The following is a 21,750-nucleotide window of genomic DNA, read 5'->3' on the forward strand; positions in this document are numbered from 1 at the left end:
CTTGACCCAGTCTGACCAGTCTTCACCAAACCTCAGAACACGCTCCTACTGGCTCGTATGTTGCTAGAGGAAAGGGCAACCCCTCACAGTCAAAGTTCCTGGCCGATGACAGGAGTCTCTACCGGGGGGATTTGCATGCACGTTCCGCCAATAAAGCTGAGAACAAGTTTTCTTTTCTACAAGGATCTCTGCCGCACTCAGCCCCGGGAAGGAGAGCTGATGGACCGGCCATCCCGGGGACCGGGGATGCTATCGACGCAGCGTGAAGACCCACAGGGACGGAAATTCGAGATGGAGACCGTGACAGTCAAACGTTCTGATGGGAAACTGGATTTTGCTACAGACGCCAGGGCGGTCACTGCTGGGAGTGTGAAGGTCGCACCCGCAGGCACCGAGGTCACCCTTGGCCCTGATGCTGGAAAAGGCCACTTCTGAGGGCCCGGTCCTCCCGGGTTCCTCTCTAGGCGGCTTTTACCTGCAAACACCTGTGTCCTCAAGTGAAGGGTCAGTGTCACAGGGACGGACGGGGACAAGGCTGACGCACACAGGGGGGGAGTGGGGGTGGGGAGGACGCAGTTGAGCCTGCACGTGGCGCCAGGCAGCTCCCGGCAGACTTCCTGGAGGAGGAGTTTGGAGAAACCGCCACCCCTGGGGCGCAGACAGGGCAGTTGAGCCCCGTGTCCCGTTTTTTTGCCTTTCCCCAGGTCCCGGGCTCTCAACCCCCGAAGGCTCGCTGTGTTCCGTCTTGTTCATCCCCGTATACCCAAGGCGTAGCAAAGTGCCCAGCACACAGCAGGTCCTCAACACGCACTAGCTGGTTGAAGGAAGCAAGGAATGGATCAATTCCGGAGCACACCATCTGGGCTCTCAGCAGGCTCTCAGCAATAGATCCCACAACCCAGACCTTCTCCAGCAGCCCCAGCCCGAGGCCCTCGAGCGGACTCTTCTGGTCGGTCTGGGCACGCTTTACTCCCCGCTGTTCTGATGGCAAGCCGCCCTGGGGGTGAGAGCCACACCACCAGATGACTGCTGCTGGGGCTCTCTGGACGGCTCCCTCTCCGCCCACGGCCCATCAGCCACAGAGCACTCTGCATTCCACCTTCCTGCGCCCTTCTGGGGCCTTACACCAAACGCCTCCCTCTGTGCCTCAGCCCGCCCTGCCACCAGACCTGCCCCCACCCCAGCCAGCCCTGCCTCCAGACCCTAACCCTTAGACCAAACCCCGCTCCCCGACCTCAGCTGGCCCCGCCTCCAGGTCTGCCCCAACCCCCCACCTCAGCCGGGCCTGCCTCCAAACCTGCCCCCTTAGACCAGACCCCGCCCCACCTCAGCCGGCCCCACCTCCAGACCTGCCCCCTTAGAACAGACCCCACCCCACCCCACCCCAACTCTGCCCCCTTAGACCAAACTCCGCCCCACCCCACAGCCGGCCCCGCCTCCAGACCTGCCCCCTTAGACCAAACCCCGCCCCCACCTCAACCGGCCCCGCCTCCAGACCTGCCCCCGTGCGGCAGGTAGTTCCCACCACCCATGCTGCAGGAACCAGCAGGCCGATTTCAGAATCTGACAGTGCCTGTCACCGTTGCCCTTGACAACCACAGCACACACCGCCACCCACCCCCACCCCCCCCACCACCACCAAAGGGTCTGGCGTCCAGGGAGCGGATCAGTCCTGAGACACAGTTCCCAGCAGAAGGAGAAGCTGAGAGAGTGGCAGAAACTCCCAGTGCCTCGGTGATGGGTGCAAAATCCACGCACAAAAGTTCGGATGCCCCTGCCTCTGAGAGGCGGGGCTCACCGCCCCTGCTGAGTGTGGCTGGACTTGGTGGCCGGCTGCAACCAACAGAACGTGGCCACGGCACGTGCACCCTCCAGGACGGCTCTGCCCTCTCGGGGGAGCCCATGGCCGCCTCCGGAGGACACTCAGCATCTCCGCCGAGAAGCCTCCGTGCTGTGGACGGACAGATGACTGCGGTCCTGCACACCCTGACCAGAACTCCAAGGGAGACTGAGCCGAGCCAAGCGGGAGAGCGGCCCCCAGGCCCCCTCCCGCGGAAACCGCGTGGGAAAGACACCCGTTTATTGTTCAGGCCGCTAACTTCTGGGGTAATTCGGATGGATGGGTGGATGGATAGGTACACTGACGGATGGATACGTGGTTGCGTGGATGGGCGGATGGATATACAGACGGATAGGTTACGACGGGTGGATATACGGAGGGATGATGGGTGGGTGGGTGGTTGAATGGATATATAGATGGATGGATATACGGACGGGTGGGTGGGTAAGTGAAAGGCCACCTAAGGTCCCGACAGCTAAGGCCCCCCCACAACTCTGCCATCAGGAATAACGGGGGCCCTTCCTCTCTCCAGGACAGCAGTCACGGACCCTCGAGGGCCACGGGACACCAGCACACACAGAGCTCCACGTTATGAGGGGCACATAGCCTGCCTACCCGCCCACAGGGGTGGGCTCTCAGCGGCCGTGTCTCTGCAAGTCTCTGCCGCCTGGCCAGAGCTGTGTGGTCCTGACGCGAACACCTGACCCAAGGTGCGCCTCTACGTTGAACAGACACGGAGACTCGGCGTTTTGGAACCAAGTCAGCTCAAAGGTCGGGCGCTCTGGAGGTTCCACACGCTCCTGCTGATTCGACCAAGTTGCCGTCCTGCCACGCTCATCGGAGACAGTTTTGGTCAGCTGCAGCTACGGGGTCCTTTGGGCCGCACGACAAACCCACGAGAAAGGTTTTATTACGCCCATTTCACAGACACAGAAGCCAAGGAGCGGAGGGGAGAACCGACCTGTCCGAGTCCCGTGGCTACTCAGTAAGGAGAACACTAACGCCTCGCCTGTGCCGGTATCCCCCCTGGTCCTCACGAGAGCCCTGCTGGACCACCCGAGCAGGGATGTTCACCCCCAATCTGTGGGTGAGGAAACCGAGGCTCCGTGAAGAGAAGGGACTCTCCAAGGTCATTCAGGAAGTCAGAGACAGAGCTGGGGCTCAAGCCAAGGTCTCCAGACCCTCGGGCAGGGGTCCTCGGTCCCGTCCGCCCCTCCGTGCCTGGCCCTATTCCCGGGGCCCCCGCAGCTGCTTCTGCAAAGTGCTGGACGGTGTCCTCTGAATCTACCCAAGGGCCCAGGGAGACAACTCACCCGGCCCCTGAGCCGCTTCCTGAGCAAGCAGAGGCAGGCCCCAGACCGGGGGAGGGGTCGGCGGCACCCACGGCACCCACCCCGGTCCAGCCAAGTCCCACCCCGCTTACGACACTCCCAGGGTGGCACGCCTGTCCCTGCCGCGCCTGGAGGCCTCGGTCATGACCATCCGGTGTGGGGCTGGAAAGCTGGGTGCCCTCTGGGTGATGCGGGCACTCACCCCGGAACAACGGGGCACAGGGGGTGACAGGATCCCGTCAGAGACCGCGGGGTGGACGGCGGGAAGCCAGGGCTCAGGGGACCGGGGAAGCAGGGAACTGCCATCGGGGGCCCAGGAGAGAAAGGACCAGCCTGGACGTAGCCCCCGTCGAGGCGCCAGCCCCAGGCAGCGACTCCCCGCACCTCCAGCAGTGGACAGGAGGTGGTCCTGACCTCTGGTCCCTGTGCCAGCTGTCCCAGCCCGAGGGACATCCCAGCTAGAAGGTGATGGGAAAGATGAAGTTGTTTGGAACTGGGCAGGAGATGAAAACCGACAATACAGAGAAGAGACTTTTTATTAACGGGGCGGGCAGGACACCTATTAATCCCTACGCGTGCACCCAGAAGCTGAGGGCCTGCCGGAGACCTCATCCCGGAATGAGAGAATCTTCCAGGAGCGTGAACCAGCCGGCAGAGCTAGATGTCCTGCCACCGTCTGCCTACGGCCACCCCGGCCACCCCATCCAGCTCACTCTGGGCGTGGAAGCCTGTTGGAGAACCACCCGTCTGGGCGGTGGCATCAGTGTGGGTTTCCGAACTGGGCCGATCCAAGTTCAAACCCTGACCAAGCCCCTTTCCAGGGAAACTTGGGTAAGTCCTGGAACTTTCTGCTCTGTGGGCATCTTAGAGATAAGACAAGGGTCACGATCTCGCCCTGGAGGTTATGGTCAGGGTCAAAGAGGACAAAGCGTTGAGGGGTTTCTACACGTGGGGCACCGCCCAAGGTTGTTGGGAGTCACGCCCGCTCTGTGCGGCCCCCGCAGACAGGGCCACCCTCCGCGATGCCCTCAGCTGGAAGGACTTCCACGCGTCCGGGGCGACGGGACAGGGGCACGCTGACATCTGCACCAGCGCAGCCTGGGTCCCGGCACCCTGAAGCTGCCGTTAGGACAGGAAGCCTGCGGACGGAGGTGGCTGCACCCGCTCCCGCCCCCTAGCCACACCCCAACCCCGGGCTGGCCCGGCCCGCCCACGGCTGCAGGGCTCCTGACAGCCCCAGAAAGGCAGTGGGCTCCCGGGTGAGGCCCTCTTGGGGGGCCGGCCCTAGAAGGGCAGGGCCAGGAACGCTCTGTCTGCAGGCCGCCCAGCAGCCGGGGACAAGCCCTCCGTGCCCCCACAGCGTCCACCGCAGCGGCCACGCGGGATGCTAGGGGCCCTGTGGCCCCCGCTGTGGAGACAGTGACACTCACTGCAAATGTGTCACGAACCACCCCAGGGAAAGACTGTAAAGCACACCCATGGCAAAGCTGTTCCGAGTGGCTACGACTCATCGGTGACATTTCAAGGGGGCATGCCCTCGGGGGCACGGGACGCAGAGAAGCCACCGCCATCTGTTGGCGCCGGCTGCTTTCAAGCTGCTGGGGACAGGAGGGGGGTGCCTGGGGCCTCCGGCAGGGTAGCCGGCCCCGTAGTCCCCCGGCACCCCCATTTAGGTGTGAGAACTGCGGGGACCTCTGAGGCACGGTTTCCCTCTGGGCTCCTGAGATGGAGCCACCCACCCGCACCCGATCCAGGTGGGAAGGCTCCCACCCCGGGAGGGACGGCAGAGGAAGAGGGGCCTCAGGGTCCCCGCCCCTGCCCTGGGCCCAGAGGAGGAGTGACAGGGAACAGGGGGTCTGCGGCTGGGACTGCAGGCCCAGGGAGGCGTGGGCAAGTGTCCTGGGGGGAGCCAGGTTCTCAGCGTGCCCGGGTTGAAGAGTCGGGCGGAGGCTGGGCAGCGGCCCCTGTGAGCAGACAGGCAGGGAAACCAGCCGTTAGAAATGAGCTCACTCCTCGGCCTGGCGCCCGGACTCAGAAACTAAACCCAGTTCCAGAGACCGAGAGCATCACGCTTTTCCCCCAACGTGGTGACCGTACAATCCCATCCCCGCCACGCAGACAAACGCCAAGCATCCTCTCGGTTCCCGGCCCCGGGCCACTCGGGCAGGCGCTGACCTGGGCACCGCATCCCGGCCGGCTGGCCGCGCCTGGGTCTCGTCCTGCGTGTGACACAAGCTGGTCTGGTCTCAACTGTGAGCCAAACGGGACGACGTCCCCAAACGGCCCCCGTAAAAGTAACGGTCTTACAGTTGGGAACATCTATGCCGCCGGGTCCGACATCTCACCCAGCACAGGAAGCCCCGCTGAACCACCCTCCCGGGCAAAACACGTCCTGTGCCCGAGTGACCCCGGGGGAGCGGGACCACGTCCTCCTGAGCCCCCCTCCCTTGCCGTACGAAGTCAGACTGTGGGACACAAGGGCTCTGGCCCAGATCGCGACGCCTCCTGGCCCGTGATCACAGCCGCCAGCCCGGGTTCTGCTTCAGAAGCCACACCGGAAAACAAAACCACAGCTGACAGCTGCTGTCTGTGAGAGGCAGAACGATACCACCACCCGCCCCCAGAGGCCCGCGGCCTAATCCCCCCGCGCCCAGGAGTGTGGCCTTCTACTTAGCTGGTGTGATTACACCCGGAAGCTGGCGGTGCGGAGACCGTCCGACTGTCCAGGAGGGCCCGGCGTCGCCACGTGGGAAGCGAGGGCTGGAGGAGAGGGGCCCACGCAGGCCGAGGTCAGAGGGGAGGGGGCCGCCCCGCAGGCAGAACGGGGCTGGGACCCCATGAGAGCTCGCGAGAGCCCCCGCGGCCGGAAAACACTGGGGCCGCCCTGCCCACACCTTGATTTTGGCCTGCCGACACATGGGGCCTCTGGAACCACAAGGCGAGTTCACATGGTTCCAGACCACGAGCTGTGTGGTCACCTGTTAGGGCCGCACAAGGAGGGGAACGTCCACCCTCGCGGGCCCCCGACAAGGCGGAGCCAGATCCCGGTCCACCCCCGGCTTCTTCAACCGCCGCCCGCAAAACGTCATCCCCAGGCTCTCGCTGACCCCGTCGTCCCCTCGGTAAACTCTGGTGCCCACATTCGCGCGCCTCGTCACGTGGCGACCTCACGCCGTGGACGTGTGACCCCCTGGCAGGCCGGCTCAAGTCCAGGAAGGACTGGGGGTCTCGGCCTCCCTTGGTCCGAACGGCCCTCCTCTCACCTGCGTCCACCCCGTGATGGCCCCGTCACGCCGACAGCCACGTGCCGAGTCCCCTCATCCCACATGCGTGCGCTTGGGATTTAAGACCCAAACGTAGGGGGCTCACGTTTCTTCTCCTCAACCTCAAACTTACTTTTCCTCCTCAATTCTGACCCATCTAAGTCACCTTGGAGCCTGACTTCCAGGGTGAGAAACCGACCAGGCTCCCCTGCAGGGCCCCACACCCGCTGTGTCCCTTCAGACCACCCCCGTCCCCGACGGCCCGCTGAAGCTGGAGGCATGGCCCACACAGCCACCCCTTTCCTAATCCCCCCCAAAACAAGGCACAGCCCAAAGACAAAAAATTGGGGGTTTTCTGATGATACCTAGGAAGAAATATGGAGGAAGTAGCAAGTACTGAACTTGAGGACGTGGAAGTGTTCCCAGAATCCCACAGGCCCCCGCAGTGTGGCCCCTCTGAGACCATCGTGAGATGCCTGCGGGCGTCTCCTGGACTTTAAGCCCTGAAGATGCACGGAAGAGCCCCCCCTCCACCCCCGACGCCCCCACACCCCTGAAAGAGTCAGCCACTTTCCCTGAGCGAAGATGCCGCCTTGCAGAGGAGGTCGGGCCCCCCCTGCCTCTGGCGGGCAGCTCGCACCCACGTCCCCCGCACCGTGAGAGCCTGAGGTCACTAAGGTTCTGGTCAGTACAGGACGAGCCCTCTGCAAATCCCTTCACAGGCACTAAGCGCTCAGACACTTGGCATGACCCAAACCGCGGCTGGGATCGCCCTCGACTGACTAACAAAAATGCTCCCAGAACTGCCCAGAGCAGGGAGCTGGAGGAAGCCCTGCAGAACTTCATCCTGCTTCACCCCGTCCAGCCTGGCCGCTGAGGTTCAGCTCAGCCCAGGACGAGCCCCTCCTTCCCAGAGGATGGGGGAGGGGGCGGGCAGAGCGCAAAACCACGTCCCTATAACAACTACAAGACAACTCCACCTTCCCAGGGGCTCACGTCTTCAGTAGACACTTCTCCCAAGACACCCAGACGCATAAAAAGACGCTCAACATCACTGATCCTCATGGAGATACACATCACAACCACGAACCACCATTAGACACCGCCCACGCCTGCAAGAGTGGCTAAAATCAACAACGCGACAAACAGCAGGCACCGGCGAGGATGCGGAGAAAGGGGAACCCCCGTGCACGGCTGGCCGGGGTGCAAACTGGGGCAGCTGCTCTGGAACAGGGTGGAGGGTCCTCAGAAAGGTGAAAACGGAACTACCCTACGACCCAGGAATCCCTCCCCTGGGTGTTTACTCCCCAAAATAAAAACATTAATTCAAAGATCCACGCACCCGATGTTACAGCAGCACTATCTACAACGGCCGAAACACACGCATGCACGCGCACACGCACGTGCACACGCCGGAAGGCTACTCGGCCATAAAAAGGATGAAGTCTTGCTGTGCCTTGCAAAGACGTGGGTGGACCTAGAAAATATGCTAAGTGAGATAAATCAAACACAAACACCGCGTGATTTCACTCAAATGTGGAATTTAAGAAACAAAACCAACAGGCACAGGAGAAGAGAGAGCGCGGCCAACCAAGAAACAGACGCTTACCTGTGGGGACCACGCCGGCGGTTACCAGGGAGGGTGGTGGATGGAGCAGGCGACGGGGGTTGAGGACGCCCTCGTGGCGGGCACCCGGTGCCGCTCGGAACCCCTGTGTCGCACACCTGAAACTAACGGAACACCGTATGTTAATTACGCCGGAACGAATAAATAAACTCAAAACCCCTCTGAGTTTAAACACGCGAAAGACACTCTCGCACACGATTTTTAAGCATCTTCACCATGAATTAAGAGAAGACACACTAAGTGGAGGAAGCCAGACACCAGCAGTCAGACATGGTGGGGCTCCGTTTACACGAACTATTCACAACAGCTACGTCCCAGACCCGGAAAGCAGACTGGCGGTTGCTGGGGGCTGGCGGAGGGAGAGGACGGAAGAATCAACGGGTCCAGGATCTCCTGGGGGAGACGAAACGTCTTGGAACCAGAGAGAGGTGACGGCTGCGTGATATCGTACGTTCACTGAATGCCACCGAATTGTTGCTTTAAAACAGTTCGTATTATATAATGTCACCTTTTTAAAAAATTTTTTAACGTTCATTTTTGAGACAGAGAGACAGAGCGTGAGTGGGGGAGGGGCAGAGAGAGAGAGGGAGACACGGAGTCTGAGACAGGCTCCAGGCTCTGAGCCGTCGGCACAGAGCCCGAGACGGGGATCAAACCCACAAACCGTGAGATCGTGACCTGAGCCGAAGTCGGATGCCCAACTGACCGTGAGCCCTGTGGGCACCCCTGGATCTTTAATTTTTTTATATATTTTACTTTTAAATAATCTCTATTCCCAGCGTGGGGCTCAAACCTAAAACCCTGAGGCCAGGAGTCACGTGCTCTACTGACTGAGCCCCCCGGGCACCCCTATGCAACGTGACTTTTCACACAATATTTAAAAGTCTCATCTCCACTTGAAACCCAAGGATTCACTTTCATCTTTCTGAAGCCACGCTGAAATGGGCAAAGTGGCAGGAGGCCGAGAGCTGGCGTCAGTGAGCCTGGCTCTGCCGCAGCAAATGCCCAGACTGGGGGCCCCGACGTACACCACAGAAGTCCACGTCTCACACTTCTGGATGCCAGAGGCCCACAATCAAGGTGCCAGGTTTGGAGTCTCCTGGCTGGCCATGCCACCGTGTGCCCGCATGGCGGCAGGCGGGAGGTGGGAGGCGGCCGTCTGGGGTCTCTCTCCTAGGGCACTAAGCCCATCACGGGGCCACGCCCTCGTGGCCCAATCAACTCCCCAAGGTCCCGCCTCCAAATGCCACCATGCTGGGGTCAGGCTTCCACAGGGGAAGCGGGTGGGGGCACGGACTCAGTCCCGGCAGAGCGTGAGGCTGTCAGCAGACACGTGTGCACGGAGCCCCCTCCTGGGACAGACGGAGGGAGTGTGCAGTGAAAAGAATGAACGTGTATGTGCAAACACACCTATAAAGCTCATGGTCCACCCGGGCAGCAGGCGGGGAGGCTTCTCAGGAGAGTCCAGGAAAGTCTCCAAGCTCAAGGCCACAGGGCCCTGGAGCCGGGAAGGGCGGGGCCCGAGCAGGAGGCAGCGATCTGGGCCTCCGGCGAGGCGGTGGCAAGAGGCACGGCAGACCGGCCACCGGGGCTGAAGCGCAGGGACCCATGGGGTCGGATCTGGGGACGCCGAGGGGGACTCGGAGGGGATGGCTGAAACAGGCAGCAGGCGCGGCCGCGAGACCAGAGAGAGAATCCGAGCACAGGTCACCCCGACCACCGTGGTGGGGACAGGCAGAACCCCGCGTCCCGGGCCCGCTGCCAGGGCCCAAACTCGCTAGGCGTGAGCGGTGTTCACAGGACCCAGGGTCAGGGGCACACTTAGGCAAGACCAGACGTGCGCACGGACACCCACCGCAGGGAAACAACACTCGTACTCGTGCTGCTTTCTGACGCTTCCCGCTCTGGCGTCGCCTGTGTCGTTAAAAAGAGAAAAAGACACCACAGCCCACCGGCACGGTTCCACGCAGCCTGTGCCTCCACGGTGACTGCCCCACTCTCCACAGACGCCCCTCAGGGGCCCCCGGAGGCTGGGGGAGCGGGTAGGGGCAGGCAGGCGTCAGAACCAGGGTTTCAGAGCCCCCCGGGAACTCCCGCTCCCCCCAGTGGCGGACGCACGCCCAGGACGGGGGTCTGTCACCCATCTGGCGCGCAGACAGGGACGCACTTTGTGCAAATCAGAGACTAACGTCACGGCAGGAAAAAGGGCCAAAGGCTCCCAGCGGCGACTCCCAGGAAAACCAAGAATGTGCCAAGGACACAGCTTGTTAACTTGAGCCCGTGCCCAACCCCCAGCCCAGCGCCCCGGAGCCGGCCCGCCTGCAGGGGTGGGAGGACGAGGGAGGAGAGGAGACTCTGAGAAAAGACTTCTTAAATTATGAATGAGAGCCCCGTTAATCATCTTTGAGAGACACAAGAGGGTCTGATTCCTTTTTAATTACTTTGGGCGCTCACCTGCCTCCCTGATGAAGTCCCCCAGCAGGGCCAGCGCCGCAGGGCTCCCGGGGGTGTGCACACGAAGACATGCTCAGCCGCCCCCCCCCCCCCCCCCCGAGAGCAGAGGGACGCAGGGTGACGTGACAGTGCGGACTCACAGGGACGAGGACGCCAGTGTTGGAGGGCGGGAAGGGGCACCTGTGGATGCGCGTCAAGACTGAACTGCACGCGCTCTGACCCGGCACTTCCACACGTGCATACTTCCCGGAGGAAACACCTGGAAAATGTGCCGGAAGGGGAAAGGCCGACAACCGGGCAGCGGCCGCCACGATTGCTCACCTCCGCTCGCGGGGTACCGGGCGCGGACGGAGCAGGTGAGGGCCTGGCCCTGGTCACCGCCGGCGTCCCCCGTGCGGGACGCGTGTCGTCCCTGCTACGGGGGGGAAGGGACGATGCCTCAGGCCCTTCCCACGGCACGTTCGAAGCGCGACTGACTGCACCACAGGCCTGCGCTTAGGACAGCGCGTGACCCCGCGACCGCCTCCCGCAGACACGTCCGGAAACGTTCACCGAAGCAGTGAGTGCTTGTTGGGTTTCTACCGTGCGCCAGGCGCCGGACGCAGAGCTGATTGAAACAGACAAAAGCCTTTGTCCCTGAGGCGCCGGCGACCCGGGAAGCGGGCACGATGACGGCTCTGCACCCACTCTTGCCAACGAGGGCAGGGCACCCGCTGCACCCGCTGGGCCCTCCTGCGGCCTGTGCGGCCCGGGGGGCCGGGCTCCCGGCTTGCGGGCCAGCCCCCCGGGGCCGGTGCACAGCCGCCCGGCAGAAATGTCTGCTGACCACGCGGACAAGCACCAGAGAGTAAAAAGACGAGGCCACGGAACGACACGCTTCCTCCTCCCCCGAGGTGCAAGTGTCCTGTATGTTTTTATGACACAAGTGACGTCCTTGAAACCCTGCAACGATTTAGAGGCACCACTGGTGAGACTCTCCCCCCCCCCCCCCACCGTGGGGTCCCACCCTTGAGAAGGGATTCTTGACCCGTGCTCGGGCTGCTTCCCCTCGACAGGCGTCCCCAGTCGCTCTGTCGCAACTCCTCCTCCACTCCCTCTACACGCTCCTCAAAGGCACAAGTGCTCTGTCTTCCCTCTGATCGCCGTTCGATGCCCGCGTCAGCCCCCCAAGGACACGACCTTCACCGCTGAGCTTCCCTGTGCACAGCTGACGCTAAGTCTGGGCACGGAGATGAGGACCGTTTTCCCACCAAGGAGCGACCACAGATACGCCCGGCTCCCCCTCCCACGCACCCACCCCGCCACCCTCCTCCCCCGAGTCGGCTCCTTTTGTGCCCTTGGCATTCTAGAGCTCTGGTCCAGAAGACCCGTTTCTGCATCTCACGGGTCTGGGGGCTAGGACGCGGGAGGATGGTCTAGGCCTCGCAAGAGGACCCATCAAAGCTGAGGTCCTTGCCTGGCCGCACCCCCGGCCGAGACTGGGGCCTCCGGGCCCCTGGGGTGCCGGAGTCCCTGCGAGTCCACAAGACGCGGGACACGCGCTTGCTGAAGGTAAGACACACAAGCAAATCAAGGAGGCACTGGTTGTGCCTTTGTGTCCACTCACGTTCTTAAAGTTACTGCTTCATTAAGACTCCCAGCCTTCAGCAACGGTTTGTCACCCGGAGACGCTGGCATACCTGACTCGTGGGAGGAGGCAGGAGGCTCAGCAAGAGCCACCTGGGCCTCCCCTCTGCGCAGGTCGACGTGGGGTGAGGGGGGGTGGACGCGGGTAAGGGGGGCGGGTGGGCGTGGGGTGAGGGGGGAGGGAGGCAGGTGGACGTGGGATAACTCGGTAGGGGGGCGGATGGATGTGGAGTAAGGGGGGGCAGGTGGACGTGGGGTAAGGGGGGGTGGACACGGGTAAAGCGGGGGGGCAGGTGGACGTGGGGTAAGGGGGGGCGGATGCGGGATAACTGGGGGTAAGAGGGGCGGGTAGACCTGGGGTAAGGGGGGAGGGAGGTAGGTGGATGTGGGATAACTCAGGGGGGGCGGATGGATGTGGAGTAAGGGGGGCAGGTGGACACAGGATAACAGGGTGGGGGGAGGCGGGTGGACGCGGGGTAACAGGAGGCAGCATGGCGGACACCACACCTGAGGTTGTACGTGGAGACAGGTGCAGCCCAGGAATCAGAGCTCCCCTCACGGCCCTAGGCTGGGCCTCAGAAACTTCACCCAGAAATGGAAATGGGACACAGCGCTGAGAGCAGGGTGGCCGTGATTATACCCAGAATACGTGGCCCAACCGTTGGACGAAAACCTCGCAGCCAGGTACACAGATCTAGGTGAAACTTCGGCGAGTCAACCCCAAGGAAAGTTCACAGCCCCTGCGCTGTTACCTATGGCTGCATACACGTTATACACGCTACCCCGAAACAGAGCCACTCACGACCACAAAAACTCGTTATCTTTCAGCCCGTGCAGGCTAGGGATTCAACCGCAGCTTGCTGGGGGGTCCCGGCTCGGGTCTCTCATGAGGGCACAGCCAAGACGGGCCCCAGAGCTGCATCATCTGAAGCCTCGCCTGGGGCCGGAGGGTCGGCATCCTGGACGGCTCCCTCACCGCCCGGACTCTCCGGAGGCTGCCCGGGTGTCGTCACAACGCGAGAACAACGAGGAAACTGCGATGCCTCGTAGGACCTAATATCGGAAGTCGCGCGCGGTCACGCTCGCCGTATTCTGTTCGTTAGAACAAAGTCACTAAGCCCAACTGTCGCTCAAGGGAAGTGGAATTAAGCCCAAGGTGGTATGCCCAAACATCTGTAGGTAAATTATAAATCCGCCCCATTCCAGAAAAACAGACCTCCACGTCTGGGGCTCAGGGGCCCCGCAGCTCTAAAAGCAACTCCTTGTGACCAGTCTAGTGCAAATTCCGCCATTAACAAGCACTCCTCATACTCGCAGAGCACAAGTGCAACTGTGCATGGCTTACTCTGAATACAAATACAAATCACCTCGATATAATTGTCAACCAGCACACCAGATAAGGGGGCAAAACCCTGCAACGTAAAAGAGAAGGAATCAGATCATTAAAGAGAAAAGCTGACACCTAAGGGATTAGAAATAATTCTGAAAACAGGAGATGAGAAACCACCAACAACAACCCTAATTAGTATCTTTAGGGAGAATCCAGGAGACATAGCATCTTGTATAAAATAAAACTATTCTACAATATTTAAACACTCAGAGAACATGAAAGAACCCTTAGAGGTTAAAAATATATGGCCAAAAGTATTTTTAAAACATGTAAAAAGGCTGTTAAAAAGTCAAATCCAATAGCCTGGAAAACATTACAAAAAGAAAAGAGACAGCGGGGCGCCTGGCAGGCTCAGTCAGTGGAGCGTGTGACTCTCGATCGCGAGGCCGTGGGCTCGAGCCCCACGCTGGGTGTCGAGATCACTTAAAGTTAAATAAAAATTAACAAGAGAAAGTGACAGAAAGGTGAGCTGAGAAAATAAGAGGCAAACCAAAGAAGTCTGGGAGGCCCTGCAAATGCAGGGTAACCAGCAGGGCTCCGAGAAGGCAGAGGGAGAAGATACCTTTTCAAGAAAGCTAGGGAATTTATCAGATTTGGACGACACGACTCTACTGAAAGTTCACCAGGTTTTCAAGCGTAATCGATGAAAACAAGAACACTCCATAAACGGTTCGCTGGGAAGTCTCAAAGCACCGAGGACAGGGGGCGCCTGGCGGGCTCAGCGGGTGAAGCATCTGGCTCTTGGTTTCGGCTCAGGTCACGATCTCACGGCTTGCGAGTTCAATCCCTGCGCCGGGCTCTGTGCGGACGACGCGGAGCCTGCTTGGGATCCTCTCTCCTCTCTCTCTCTGCCTCTCCCCCACCCGTGCTGTCTCTGTCTCTCTCAAAATAAATAAGAAACTTAAAAAGAAAATCAAGGGTAAAGAGAACGCCCTTTGACATAAGGCAGAAGTTGGCAAACCATGTTTTTGTGAATGAAGTTGTCAGGCTTTTGTGATAGGGAACGCTTCACCGATCTGCACGTCATCCTTGCACGGGGCCATGCTAATCTTCTTTGCGTCCTTCTGATTCTATTACACGTGCTGCCCAAGCATGCACGTTGTCAATAAAGTTTTCCTGGAACACAGCCACGCCCGTTTGTGCCTTGTCCATGGCTGCTTTCGTGCTACCACAGCAGAATTAAGCGGTCGCAACAGAAGCCATACAGCCGACAAAGTCTAAAATATTTCTCATCTGGCCCTTGACAGAAAAAAATTGTTGACCTTTGCTCTGGAGAGAAAGCTTCCAGAAAAAGAGTGGAAAACAGACAACAATTCACTTGCAATAGAACAAATCAACCCGGCACCAGGAATGTTTTGCAGCCTCGCCGAAGGCCAGAAGACAACGGGAAAATACCATCAAGGCACAGAAGGGAAAATCACGTTTGTCCTAAAACTCTACACTCCTCTGGACCATCCACACTATCAAATGCTAGGAGAACGTCAGGGCACCTTCAAGTATCAACGGACGCCAGAGACTCCCCTCCCGTGTGCCTTCTTAGGGAGCTGATTGAGGACGTGCTCCGGACAAATGAGGGAGTAAATCACTCAACAGAAGACAGTCCCTGCACGCAGCAGCGAGATGTGCCTGGAAACCACTCAGCGAAGACTGGAGCCAGAAGGCGGACATATGGGGAGGGGAGAACCCGGGAGATGTGCCTGTAGCCTGGAGGATCTGGAAACGTCGAGGAGGGGATGGGGTGCTGAGGGATGGGACAAAACGGGCAACACAACGGCCATCGGTGGAGCCTCTCGAGACACAAGGGGCCTCGACCCTGAGCTCGTCTGCTGCCGGAGGGACTTGACCGGAGGCTAAGTCCACTTCCCTGGGAGGGAGGACGCTTCATTGATGTTTGGTCCAAAGTCCACTTACTCTAGAGACAAGTTTCAGAGCCACCAAGACAGGTTTCATGACAGTTGTTTTAAATCACAATTTTCCTTGTTATCAAACTTCCATTTTCCAAGTGAGGAAATGGGAATCAGAGAGGTTAAGTCACACGCTCAACGTCACAAGATCGGGATCGGTCTCAAGATTCAGAGCCAGGATTCGAACCCAGAACCGTCAGGCTTCAAAGCGTGGCTCCAGATTTTCCCTCCTCCCCCTTCTTTCCCGGGGAGGAGGGGCCGGTTGCTGGCAGGTGTTCACCAAGTGGGCCAAGGCCCCCAGCTCCTGCTGGGCTCCCGAGTCCCCGCTTCCAGTGGACAGACTTGACTGGCCCAGCACAGGCCGACTCCGCCCCGGAGGGCCTAGCGGCTCTCGCCGGGGGCAGCAGAGGCTGCGGGGTGCCACCGAGTCAGGAGGGCAGTTCCTAGGGAGACAGAGGGCGTATGGGCAGGAAGGCCGTCCCGAGAGGGCCTGTCATGGGGTAAAGGTGCATCAGGCAGGATCGGTCGACTTCACCTGGCCGTGTTCACCAGCGTCTACGGCCGAGCAGAGCTTCACGACTTTTCAGCAGACGGGCTCTGGCTCCCCACCCCGAGCAAGGTCCCGCAGCTCAAGAGCAGAAAACAGAAACGCATTTCCTTCTTCCCGGGCTCGGGCGTGGGGTGATTACTCGGCAAACGGCCCCGTCACATTTGGTCATCTCGGACATTTCTCCTACCCACCGGCTCCTCTTCCCGAACGGATCCAGAGACATTCCTCAAAATGTTCTGCTCCAACAAGCGTGTGACAAGACAGCTTGTCAGGTTGTCTCTTTCTTGCCAAAACGAGGCCACGACGCTGAGGTCCAGTCCTTCCTTCGTTTAGAAACGATGTGATAATGGCGTGCTGGCTTAATTTTCCGAGAAATGAGATGCTCCTTGGCTGGCGACGCTCCCGCAGCCCCACGAGGACGCATCATTATCTCCTTCGAGTCGTTCCCGTGGGAGTCCCCTCATTAATTTAAGATATAGATGAGGGCTGTTCAAACAGGGAGCTTACGAGGTTAAATCCTGCCGTGTCACCGAAGCATAGTCGTGGCACTGGGGCCAAAGACCAGCTCCAGTCACCAGGGGTTCCCGAAGGAAGAACGGCGTCGGTGGAACTAAAAACTAAAATAAAAAACTAAAACTAACATAAAAATGGACACAGACAACAGAAGTGGGTTGAACTGGCCGATTTACTGCAGTAAACGTGGCATTATGTTTGCTAGCGATTTCCTTGTAACATACGTCATCTATGTTTTCCTAACATTACCTAACTTGGAAAACGTTCCTATGTGTAATCAAGCTTTAAGAAGTAACATGGCGATTCTCCCCTAGTTCTCCCGCATACCCTTTGATTGTTGATTAATTTCTTACATTATTCCATTACACGTCTGCGTTTATCTATAATCTACAAGGCATTTGCTTTGCTGTTCTCGTGAAAGGCCCTCCGTTTCTCAACACCTCAAGGGGAACAGTGACAGGGACGTGACCTCCTAACCACATGAGGCCAGGAGAACAATGTGTCTGCCTCGGTCCCAGGTGCCAGGAAGGGGCCGAAAAAGCCTTAGAAACCCACGCCTCCTACATTCTCAGAGAGACAACGCACCTAGGAACCAATGAACCATTCTGTAGCTTAACCGACTAGGCTCAGTCATCATCTGGAATGCCTCCGGGGGGCCAGGTGGGCCTAGGGGTTGAAGTCACCTGTGCCCAGAGATACACTCCTTAGTTGCCGGAGTGGGGCTTTCCAATCCATGTCTCTCCCTTACAGGCCCTCTTTGCTGGCAAAGGCATGAGGCTATCCTTCCTGCGAGTAGAGGAGTCTCCATAGAGGATGGCGAGGGCTAAACGAAAGGCCGCACAATTTCTTGCGGAACCTTATTTTCTTCCCTAATGGTTCTTTTCCCAGGGGGCCTGCTGAGGGCCATTCCCCAACAGACAATACCCCCGGTAGTTTTAAGGCCAAATTACCTAAAAGCGGGAGGACGAGAAGCTTCCCTGTCGGCAGGCCACCCTGCAGTCACCAATCCGTCCACAGCCCGGGCCCTGCCACTCAGGCCGGGACAGCTTGGCTTCCAGCACACTGGGGCAGTTTTGCCGGGCGCGTCCCACACAGTCACTGCCAAGCGCCCCTCCACGGGGAGCGCGAGCGGCCAGCAGTAACTGGCAGGCTGGTTTTCCAGGGACACTGGCATTAAGGGAGATCAGCTCCGTCCGTGACGGGCCCCTGGCCAAAATGACTACCTATCTACTCCGACACTGGCAAGTCCCGGCACACCCGATCACACGTGCATGGAAGCACCACGCACACCTGCACTCACCCCTGCATCCCCGCACGCACACTTGCACTCGTGCCTGCACCCCTGCACGCACACTTACGCCCCATCTGCACTCGTGCCTGCACCCCTGCACGCACACCTGCACCCCTGCACGCACACTCACGCACACCTGCACGCGCACTCACATGCCTGCACGCGAATCACACACACGCACGTGTTACACAAAGGGCGTTACGTAAAGCACGGGGTCTCAACTAATCATCAGATGTCGTACCTCCAAGATGCCAGGAACCTTCCAGAACAAAAGAGCACCAGACAAGAGCTTCTTTTCCTTCCTTTCCTCACAGAGACCCTAACAGCTCCACGGGAAGGGGGGTCGCTACGGATAGGCTCTAATTAAATCCGGTGGGTCAGGGTACAGGAGGGGCACCTCCACGCCCTTCCCCCGGGTCCCTGACTGCACGCTGACTTCCGGCCGTCCCCAAGCGGAGGTGCTGGCCCGCTGCTGGCAGCAGGGCCGCGGGCCCCACAGCCCCTTCCCTCCCAGCCTCAGACGGCGGGACCAGCAGGAGGGTGACCATGCCCCGCAAGGCGTGCTGGGAGCCAGAGAGGTACAGATGGGACTCCGTGAGAGTACCGCAGCAGGGAGAGAGGTCGCTCCGTCCCTGACATCCAGGAGACACTCCAGCTGGACCCTGCAGGGAGAGCCGACGCCCCAGAGAAAGGAGAGGCTGCTGCAGACAGACCGGAGAGCGAGAAGTGTGGGAGCACGGAAGGCGGGGCGTGTCGGGGCCGCTGGGCTGGACAGGTACGAGGGCTCGGTGTCAGGTGAGGAATCCGGGCTCCGTGGCCCGGCAGTGGGAGGTTTTCGCACAAACGAGGGACAGTTTTCATCCTGGGGGAAGCTCAGACTGGGAGCGAACGTGGGGACGCTGAGGCAGCAGTCAGGAGCAATGGTGTCCTGCTCTAAGGCAGGGACAGCGGGAGCAGGGACAGGAGGTGGTGCAGGGACTCAAGGAACAGGGCTCCGATGCTCCGGGGCTCAGCGCGGACCGGCTCTCCTCGAGGGGAGGCGAGGGGCTGGGAGGGTCCTGGGGTTGGACCGCTGAGGCCCGGCTGATGGTGCACCTCCAGGAGAGGGGCAGGCACACAGGTGTGCACCGGGCGCACGCACTCCTCAGACAGCAGGCATCGGGCCCCACTCTGCTCCTCCCCTTACACCCCGTCCACGACTTAGACAACAGCAGGAGTGGCGGCGTTCAGTGGGACCCACGTGATTTGTGAGCAGCACTCCACATCTGGTAAGAAGTTTCCATACCCAGACGGCTCTGTGAGTTGGTCAGTGGAGGCTCAGAGAGGGCGAGCAGCGTGGCTACTGTCAGCCAGGAAGTGAGAGCGTGGCCCCCGCCCCCTGAGCTGTGCGTGGTGGGCTGGAACGCAGCCGGGAGACCAGCCTGTTCAGCGCCTCGTCACCCTCCGTCCAGACAGCCTGTGCCGAAGCCACTGTCATATTTCTTTCCTCCAGAAAGCAGCACAGCCAGAGAGATTATTTTGACATATTTCCTGAAGACGCTGTTTCTAGAGCACTTGCCTGATAAAAATGATATATTTATTCGGGACCGCCAAGAGCTTGCTGAAATGAGGAATTTATCTGCATAGCTTTTGTTATTAAAGTGATTCTTCTTGTTTATTTCCTCCTAAGCTACTGATTCCATCTATAATACATGAGTTTCAGGTAATAGAAATTTTTCATGCAAGTAAATATTTTAAAAACAACCTCACGGCCTCGACTCAGAGCGTTCCTGGCAACAGCCTGCACACGAGAAAGCTGTGCCCTGGGGCCCAGGGGCCTGGGTTCTTGTCTCCTCCCTGCATCTGTGACCTGGGACAGAACCCAGCTGTCTCTGGGCCTCAGTTTCCTTATGAGCAAAGCACGGTAGCTACCACGAGCCCCCGACTCACAGGGGCCACCATCAAGATCAGACGTGAGGACGGCTCCGAAGGGAGGCTGCAGGCTTTGCGACACGAGGGCCTCGCGAGCTTGGGGTATTGGCTGTGGCTTGACCGAAACAGCGCGCTCCTCTCCGAAGGCAGTGGGGTCTAGCTTGGAGGCTGACCCTCCAAGGCTGTCAGGGACAAGGCCGGGCGGCCAGGGCCGCCGTCCCCGATGCGGGCCTGCCAGCTCGGTATACGGTGCTGGCCTTACGGGTCAGGGCCTGGAAGGGCACACAGCACTCGCACTCACACCCTACTGCCCACATCTGGCCACAGGGGCACCCGGCTCTGCCAGTCATGGCAAGGCTGGGAAACATAGCTTCTAGCCTGGGGCCACAGCCCAGCTAGCGCTTGGAAGGGGGGAACAGACGCCGGGGGACACTCAGCATCACGGGCGGATGACCGCTCGGGACAGTGGCCGCAGAGACGGAAGGGCCCCTGACTCCCTCCTCACCCTCCACGCACCGCCCACCACACGTTAGCACTCACGCGTGTTCCCGTCAACTCATTCACGATTATTTGTCCAAACCACTTTCCCCTTGTTACTTCCTGCCCAGAGAGCCAGATTATACGAATTCGGGGCGCGGATGTCACGGAACCCAGCGGTGCCCGGAAGGGAGCGAGCCGAGCCTACTCACTAGGACGCTTTCGTTCAGCTCTAGGAAGAGCCACCGGCCCACACTGATGTGTTCCAGCTGCCTCGCGACACTGGGCTCCTGGGGTCACGACTGCTCACTGGGACCCACACATCTGCAGCCTGGGAGGCCTGGGTCCCCCAGGAAGGAAAGTCACCCTGGTCGGGCACTTCCGGGCGACAGGCTGTGCTCGGCGTCGTCCTCACCTGAATGGTGCCCTGCCGTACCCACCCGTGTTTCCCGGCACACCCAGCGCCATCCTTCCAAACCCTCCTCTCCCGCCACAGGGCCTTTGCACAAGCTCTTGTCTGCCTGGAAGCCCCTTCCTACCCCTGTTCGTCTTGCTGCCCCTCCTTCAGCCGAAGCCCTAGTTCACTCTGAGAAAAACCCCAATTCCTACAAGGCTTCCGGGTGGAGCCACCCCACAACATGCATGTCCTACCGGGGACACCCTGACATCCACGATTAGGACAGACCCACAGGTATAAACGGCACAAAGTGGGGGGGAGCGGGACGCGGTCCCTCCCCACATGGCTCTGCCCCAGCACCCCTGCCCCCAACGTCCCCCGGCCCACCTCCGGGCTCGGTGCTGGCGCTTCCCACCGGCCTCACCGGAGTCGGCCAAACTCCTGCTGCTGCTGCTGCTGCTGCCGCCACCGCTGCTGCTGCTGCTGCAGTCGCGGCGCCAACGTCACCGGCTCCGAGAGGCCCCGACGGTGCGGCGACCGGCCTCCGTCACCGGCTGTCCCAGCCCGCGACCACAGAGGTCACCGGCCCCGGCACCGCGCACAGCCCCGCACGTGCACACGGACCTCCTGCCGCCCCGACCGGCACGTCCAGGTCCGGGGTGACGGGCCGGAGGCCTGGCCGGCCCGGGGGACTCCCGCTGCTGCTCTGCGCCGGCGCCAGGCTCGTCTCTCCCCCCCACACACGGGAGGGACCCACGGAGAGACGACACGACCACAGTTTCCATGGCTCCTGCGAGAACCCGACAAGCCTCTCGCTCGGTTTGGCCGGCTCGGGTCACGTGTCCCTGCCCACCCAGAAGTCCGGGGCAGGGAATACTCGGATTGGCCGGCTAGGGTCACGTGTCCTCGTCCGCCCAATCACTAAGGTGCTGGTGAGAAACACTCAGATTGGCCGGCTTGGGTCACATGCTCAGCCTGCCTGAGCTCGTGCTGCCTGCAGAGCCGTGTGGAGCAGTCGAAGGTTAGATGCTTGTTCGGGATCCGAGGGCGGCCGAGGGGGCGCCGTGGCAGGGGTGGGAGGGACGGCGGCCTCTGGAGCGGCGAGGGAGGAGCTGCAAGTTTGTCTTGCGGCGGACAGGACGCGTGGTGCAGGGTGTGTGGGGGCCCCGGCGGGGG

At 60.4% G+C, this 21,750-nt stretch overlaps 1 long non-coding RNA gene and 1 other non-coding gene across 2 annotated transcripts in view; both read right to left on the reverse strand.

The window, feature by feature from the left end:
* Positions 1–21,324, reverse strand: part of LOC121016080 (uncharacterized) — a 38,635-nt gene extending 17,311 nt beyond the window's left edge. Inside the window, exons 1-2 of the long non-coding RNA XR_005784096.1 lie at positions 20,962–21,324; positions 8,044–8,165 (exon numbers count right to left, since the gene is read on the reverse strand). This is a non-coding gene — a long non-coding RNA (uncharacterized LOC121016080). The remainder of the gene's footprint in view (positions 1–8,043; positions 8,166–20,961) is intronic.
* Positions 14,524–14,629, reverse strand: LOC121016116 (U6 spliceosomal RNA). Its single transcript, XR_005784122.1, has one exon. It is a non-coding gene; the product is annotated as a U6 spliceosomal RNA (small nuclear RNA).
* Positions 21,325–21,750: the final 426 nt, after the last annotated feature.

This window comes from Herpailurus yagouaroundi, unplaced genomic scaffold (assembly GCF_014898765.1).
Source record: "Herpailurus yagouaroundi ecotype Mexico unplaced genomic scaffold, PumYag 208, whole genome shotgun sequence".
Lineage (NCBI taxonomy): Eukaryota > Metazoa > Chordata > Mammalia > Carnivora > Felidae > Herpailurus > Herpailurus yagouaroundi.